General features: G+C 46.1%; 1 protein-coding gene across 3 annotated transcripts in view; it reads left to right on the top strand.

The window, feature by feature from the left end:
- The first annotated feature begins 443 nt into the window (after positions 1-443).
- CHST6 (carbohydrate sulfotransferase 6) overlaps positions 444-6,000 on the top strand; it is a 233,258-nt gene continuing 227,701 nt past the window's right edge. The window contains exon 1 of one of the 3 annotated variants that reach the window (XM_069635454.1): positions 444-958. The gene's annotated coding sequence lies outside the window, so the exon portion shown is untranslated. Of the gene's footprint in view, positions 959-1,114; positions 1,220-6,000 lie in introns of those variants that run through there. The other 2 variants (XM_069635455.1, XM_069635456.1) reach the window with 2 other exon arrangements.

Below are 6,000 nucleotides of genomic sequence, written 5' to 3'. Positions count from 1 at the left end.
AAGTGGCCTTGAACCCACGTGGAGTGGGCCATGTCACCAGCTGGATAAATAAAGACTGCTGGGCGTGTCCGTGGCAGTTGACAACTACCAGAGTGTCTGCGCGCCGCACTGACCTACACTGCCCCGTTGGGCACAACAGTGTACCTCGCCCCTAACACCCCCCACAACCCCCGCCGGGTTATCTGCTCCGCGGAAAATTCACGACTAAGTTTTCCACAGTGCCCAAAGTTACGGTGAGATTACATCGACAGTTCAACAGAAAAAAACGTGTTTTACTTGCCAAACAACAAGTCATCACATCATCACAGTGACAAGATGAAAAGAAGTCGCGGGGTCGCTCGTTATTTTCAGACTGGGGACACAATACCCCCTCATGTCTAGTCCCCGCTCTAAAAGTAAGAGGGGTAAACGTTACATTCGCGTGTTCATTCGACTTGTGGCATTCACACGGCAGCAAAGAGTGAACGTGCAGCTGGGCGGGGGAGGGGCTCGACACACGCAGTTCGTTAATCACATTGGTATCTGCGCTGTGCACTGCTTTCCTTTCCCCAAACCCCGTACTTGGCTGAGTTGGCGCCTCTCAGGATTAGCGCGGGGTTTGCATTCCACCGGTGCTGGCTACCTTTCCCGTGAATCTCCCGATTCCCCACTCCTACCTTTCGCGACTCTGGACGGGGAGGAAAGTTTGTAGAGAGCAGGGTGTGTGTGTGTGACACTCTATGCCCCACCCCACGCTGCCCTGTCTTCCCTCCTCCATAGCATCTCTGCCCTCCCCTTACCACCCCCCTCCTGCGCTCCTTGTCCCTGAGCCACGTCTGAAAGGGGGTCATTGTCCGCCTCTCGCCTGGGAGGGAGCTAGTCTGGGCTGCAGTGTCTCCCCCCCCCAGCCCGGGAAAGAGCCGAGGACCAGGGATAGCAACGCAGCGTGGAGAGAGGGGCACTCATGCCTGACACCAAGGTAACTGACTACGTTATGAGAAATGTCCCATTGGAACGGCTGGCCGAGGTGCACGGCGTGGTAGCAAGTATGGGTGAACAAAAAAAAAGACGTATTTCTCGTCCAAGCCTGTATCTGCACAAATTAAAACTGGCCCTTGCGTCTGTGGTGGAAATATGCTCCTCCTGTTTTCCCTCCCCACACACGTTGCTCTCTTTGAAGGTATTGGTGCGAAGTGTGGGTGCTCCTACTACATGGAGAAGCATCACGTATGGTGATACGGTACGTTGGTTGAGGCGTTCGTTGTGGAGAACCTGGCTGGGGTTTGACGCAAGTTTCGCTTGGTTGTGATTTTGTCTGAGGATAATTTGGATTGTTTTTTTGTAGTGATGACCTTTTGACACTTTTTGGAGGTAATGTTATTTGTGCCTCCGGGTTCGTGTAAGGGTTTGGTCTGCAGGATTGTGGTGACTTGTTTGATTGTGTAGTGAGATTTCGGTGTTAGGATGAAGTGTGTGCGACATTAATGGCGTATGGCAACGGTGTGCACAGTTTGGCCAGATGCCACCGCATTACAATGATACAACTTTGGGTCAGTCCTGGGCTTCCCATTATAATGTTTTTGCACATGGAAGCCATTATTGACCACCTTGCAGCCCAACAGAATGCAGTCAATAACTACTGGCATTGACTGCATCTCTGCCATTGTGACTTAAGTAGCAAGGGAAATTACAAAGAGCATTTCTCTGCATCCAAGAAACAGCAATGCAATTTCTTTCAACTAGACACACCAACCTACAACCTAGTTTCACACAACAGAATGAAAGCTAAAACACGGGTCTATGCTTTTGACTTTTGTACATATAAACCGCTCACTTTCACGTTGCGCCTAACCGCTCACTTTCACGTTGCGCCTACAGAAGGTTCATGCCAAAACTGTTCTTTTTCTATCAAGTTTACAGTTAAAATGTTTAACTTTTCAAAATGACCTAGTTATTTAAATATTACAAAATGAAACCAGATTTAATTTACGAACACGTGTTGTGTACTGTACGCCCTATTAAACCAACATGTCTTATGTCAGGAGCTTAATTCAATTGACTTTAGCCGTGGCTGCAACTCCCAGTATGCCCTGTTTTGGCAAATATACATTTATGATATGAAAAAGGGTGCCACAGTAATATGCTATCATCTGCCCATCCTTCGTATGTACTCTGGACATTCTTTGCATGAATGTGTGCATTAAGCATGTTGGGGTTGCATGAATGTGTTTCTCTGGTTATATCTGTGTTGGCCTTTGTGTCAAGTATGGTGACTATTGTCAAGAATACCTATCAGTGGTCCCTTACTCTGAGTCCTTCTCTCCCTTGCCCCAGTCCTCAACAAACGAGGCAACTGCACCACGAGACAAACGACCCCTTTTGCTCGAATACTAAAGAGCCTGGTTTATAAATGAGTCTTGAGGCTTTCTTTGATGGGAGCAAGGTGTAAGGGCCCCCCTTTCCCAGCCACCCACCTGTTCAGAGTCTAGCAGTGGGCCCTCGGCGGCATCCCTCTAAGGGTGGAGCTGGAGAGGGTGCAGGACTGGTCTGAGGAAGTGTAGGACTCAGAGAGGCACTGCAATCCGAACTCCCCTTTCCAATAATATTCTGTTTATCGAGTGAATACAGCATTTTACCGGGACAGGGAGGTATTCAAACAATGGATTGCATGGCTATATCTTGGCATATTTGCAAGGTCTACCTTCTGTGGCACCAGCCCATAAGTCCATCAAATGTGAGTTTGGTTTAAGCTCTTTATTGGCCTTGATAAATGATGGCTGCCAAAGTTCAATATGACGACGCTGCTGCTGCTATACACACAGGGACATAGTGGAGCGGTGAATGCGATTGCCTATTGATGTCAATCAGGGCGTCCTGGAGAACATGGCAGCTTTTAGGGAAGTCTGTTTCAGACTCATTATGAACAGTTAAAAGAGGAAACATCCTTCAGAGAATATATTCATATTCTCCTGGATTTTAAATAGTCAGATGTATTGTATTACATTTCCAAGTAGGAAAGAATACGCAAGAACATTCATGAGATTTAGATGAAATCTGTTGCCAACAAACAAAGTAATAGGTGCATGGAGAAAAGTCCCACACAGTCGATGCCAATTCTGTAGACACTTTCCGGCAACTGCACATTTACTGATTTTAAAATGAGCGCTGAAGAATTGAAATATTTGGTCGTTTGATACATATATGGGCCTGATTCACAGAAACATTGTATAATGGTGCAGTCCCATAGGAAAATGTTCCATGAATCAGGCCCATAATGCGTGTGTTTTAGTGTATGATTATTTCTGGAAAACATTAATGACAGAGAAGCAGGTCTCGCTTGCAATGAGACTGTTAGATTTTGGAATTGTTTTACATATATGTATTTTAATGGCTAATATCACAGTATGTCCAGTTATACATTAGTATGCCGATTATGAAAGGTTATAAATTGTTGACGCATAGTGATTTCAATCCTGATGAATGTATGTGTATTAAATATTTATTTATTTGTTACATGTATTTGTGCGTTGATATATAGCATAGGGTTCAATATAAACCACTGCACGTCAAAACTAAATAAATAAAAGAATGTGCAAATCTGTAATTTGCGTGTGACAGGACCACTGGCCAGGATTGCTTCGGTAGCCCAACGTACAGGTTGTAGTGATTACTACAGGTCCCAGGTCGGCTGTATCTGCACTTCCCCCTTCCTGCACTTAACTAACACTTCTTGTCTGCACTTAACCCCTGCACTGCCACTTGCTGGCCGCACTTCTTTTTCCGATGTTTTGATCCTATGTCTTGCACTTGCTCCTCCTGCCTTTCCCCAGGCACTTTTCCCCTTCCCTCTCCTCAGCACTTGAGCAATCTGAATGTCACTTGGCCTAGTAAGACCGTTGTCTTGCCCCCCTTTGATTCCCTCCCCTGCCTCGTCGTGCCTTGAAACACTTGTGTATAGGGCCGCTGTGTCTTATCATATCATACAGGACAAAGGGTACTCCCACCGGGATAGGCAGGGGGTAGTGCTATGGGCTGGTGGAGAGGCAGCCTTGCATCTATTCCACTAGTCACAATGTCTATAATCATAGCTCTCAGCGTAGCTACAGGAACTGTGATGGCAAGAACAGGTTCACCTAGAGGGAGGAAGTACACGAGGATGGTTGTTTATGGTCTCGTCGTTCAGAAGGGATATGAACAAGCAATTTTGGTTGGACTACCCCTTTTGGGATGCGACCAAGCTTGATTGACATATGGTTTTCCCCTGCTGTAATGGCATGAGACACCGAAAAAGGATGATCAGGGGGGTTGCCCAGACCAATGCCAGTGGTTATGATTAATTCAAAACCTTCCATCTATCGACCTTTAGTTTTAATTCTGTTACTATGAGTGGGATAGACATGCCAAGATCTGGGCCCCAGGCCTGCTGTGGCACTTCATTGAAGGAGGGTGAAGCATGCATGGGGTTGCTTGTTGTCTCATTCGGAAGGGATGTGACCTAGCAGCTGGGGCTGGACAGCCTGTTTCTGAGTGGCACCAAACCTGATTTGCATGTGGTATTTTTCCTTCTGTGATGGCATTGCCCAGAGTATTACAATGGTTATGATGAATTCAAAACTGTCCAGCAATTAGTTTTCCTAAGAGCAGGACTCTTTCTCCTGTGGCACATTCTGTGAGCGGAAGTTCTGTAGCTATGAGTTTTGTGGGTCCTCTCGCCCGCTGCAGTGGAAGTCAGACGTGTAACCTTTCCTATCATCCCTCCAATTGGGAGAGTGAGGTGAGAGCTCAGGATCCGCCTCTGATCCATGACAGCGTAAAGAACGGACACACATTCTACCACCAAATACAGCACCGCCATTTCCCACTCTGGCTGCCACACATCCTCACTTTTGCACCAACTCTCAAAAGCTGCTCCTAATACTACATATGGACCTTCCTGCACTGCGTGGGTGGGAGCGCCATGGCATGACCAATTTCACCCGCCCGGTCTTAATGCAGACTATTTTCACACGCCAGCTGCTGTGTGGCCAGGCAAGACACGGGCTGGCAGGATTGGTGATCTGTCGAAGGATCGCAGCACGGCTACCTAAGAAACAAAGTAAGACCATTAGAGGAAGTGGTGCCCGTATACATTTCCCTCGTCAAAGGAAGGGTCAAAGGTCCTTAATATTGTTTTTGTATTTATTTATGTAGCGCTTTAATCCAAGGCGCTTTTACAAAGCACACATATCAAACGGTACAATCAGACATGAGATTTGACAAAGTATGCACAGGATCAGTTTTGCTGGGACATATGTAATTTCAGTGCTTTACGGAATAGGGGACAGGAAGTGATCGAGCGAATAGAAAGAGGAAGAAGGTTCCCGTGTAGAGGAGCAAGATGTGCAGATGTACGGAAGCATGATCGTGCACAAGGAGGAGATGGAACTGTCAATCGGAACTGAGTATTAGAGCGGAGAGAACGAGTAGGAGAGTAGAATGAAACTAATGAGGAGAGAGAGATAATCAGGAGTTAGACCATAGAGAGATTTGAAAGTTAAAGACAGAGAATTGAACTTGAGTTGTGCGTGAAAAGGAAGCTAACCCAAGGTGTGAAGAGCGGGAGATATAGAGTCACGTGGGGTCAAGCAGAAGAGTACCCTAATTGCAGCATTAAAAATAGATTTTAGAGGAAAAAGTCGAGGTACAGGAAGACCAAAAAAACGTGGTAGAGCAATAAAAGAGGCGTGAGAAGATGAGAGAGGTTATGAGTAGTTTAGTTCAGTCAAAAGTTAGAAAAGAACAAGCTTTTTTGATGTTGAATAAGTGACACCGACAAGCTCGAGGAGAGATGGAAGTATGGTGTTTAAAGGGTAAAGCAGAGTCAAAATAAAGCCCCAAATTGCGAGCAGTGGATACAAAAACAAAGCTGAGATGGAGGGAATGAAATGAACGGAGAAGGAATCCGAAAAGGGATAGTAGTAGAGGGAAAGAAGAGTAGTTTGGTTTTTGCGGTATTATGAGTAAGATAGTGGGTAGACATCC

This window comes from Ambystoma mexicanum, chromosome 1q (assembly GCF_040938575.1).
Source record: "Ambystoma mexicanum isolate Mex_15411 chromosome 1q, UKY_AmexF1_1, whole genome shotgun sequence".
In the NCBI taxonomy this organism is placed as follows: domain Eukaryota; kingdom Metazoa; phylum Chordata; class Amphibia; order Caudata; family Ambystomatidae; genus Ambystoma; species Ambystoma mexicanum.
This window is presented reverse-complemented; position numbering and strand designations above follow the sequence as displayed.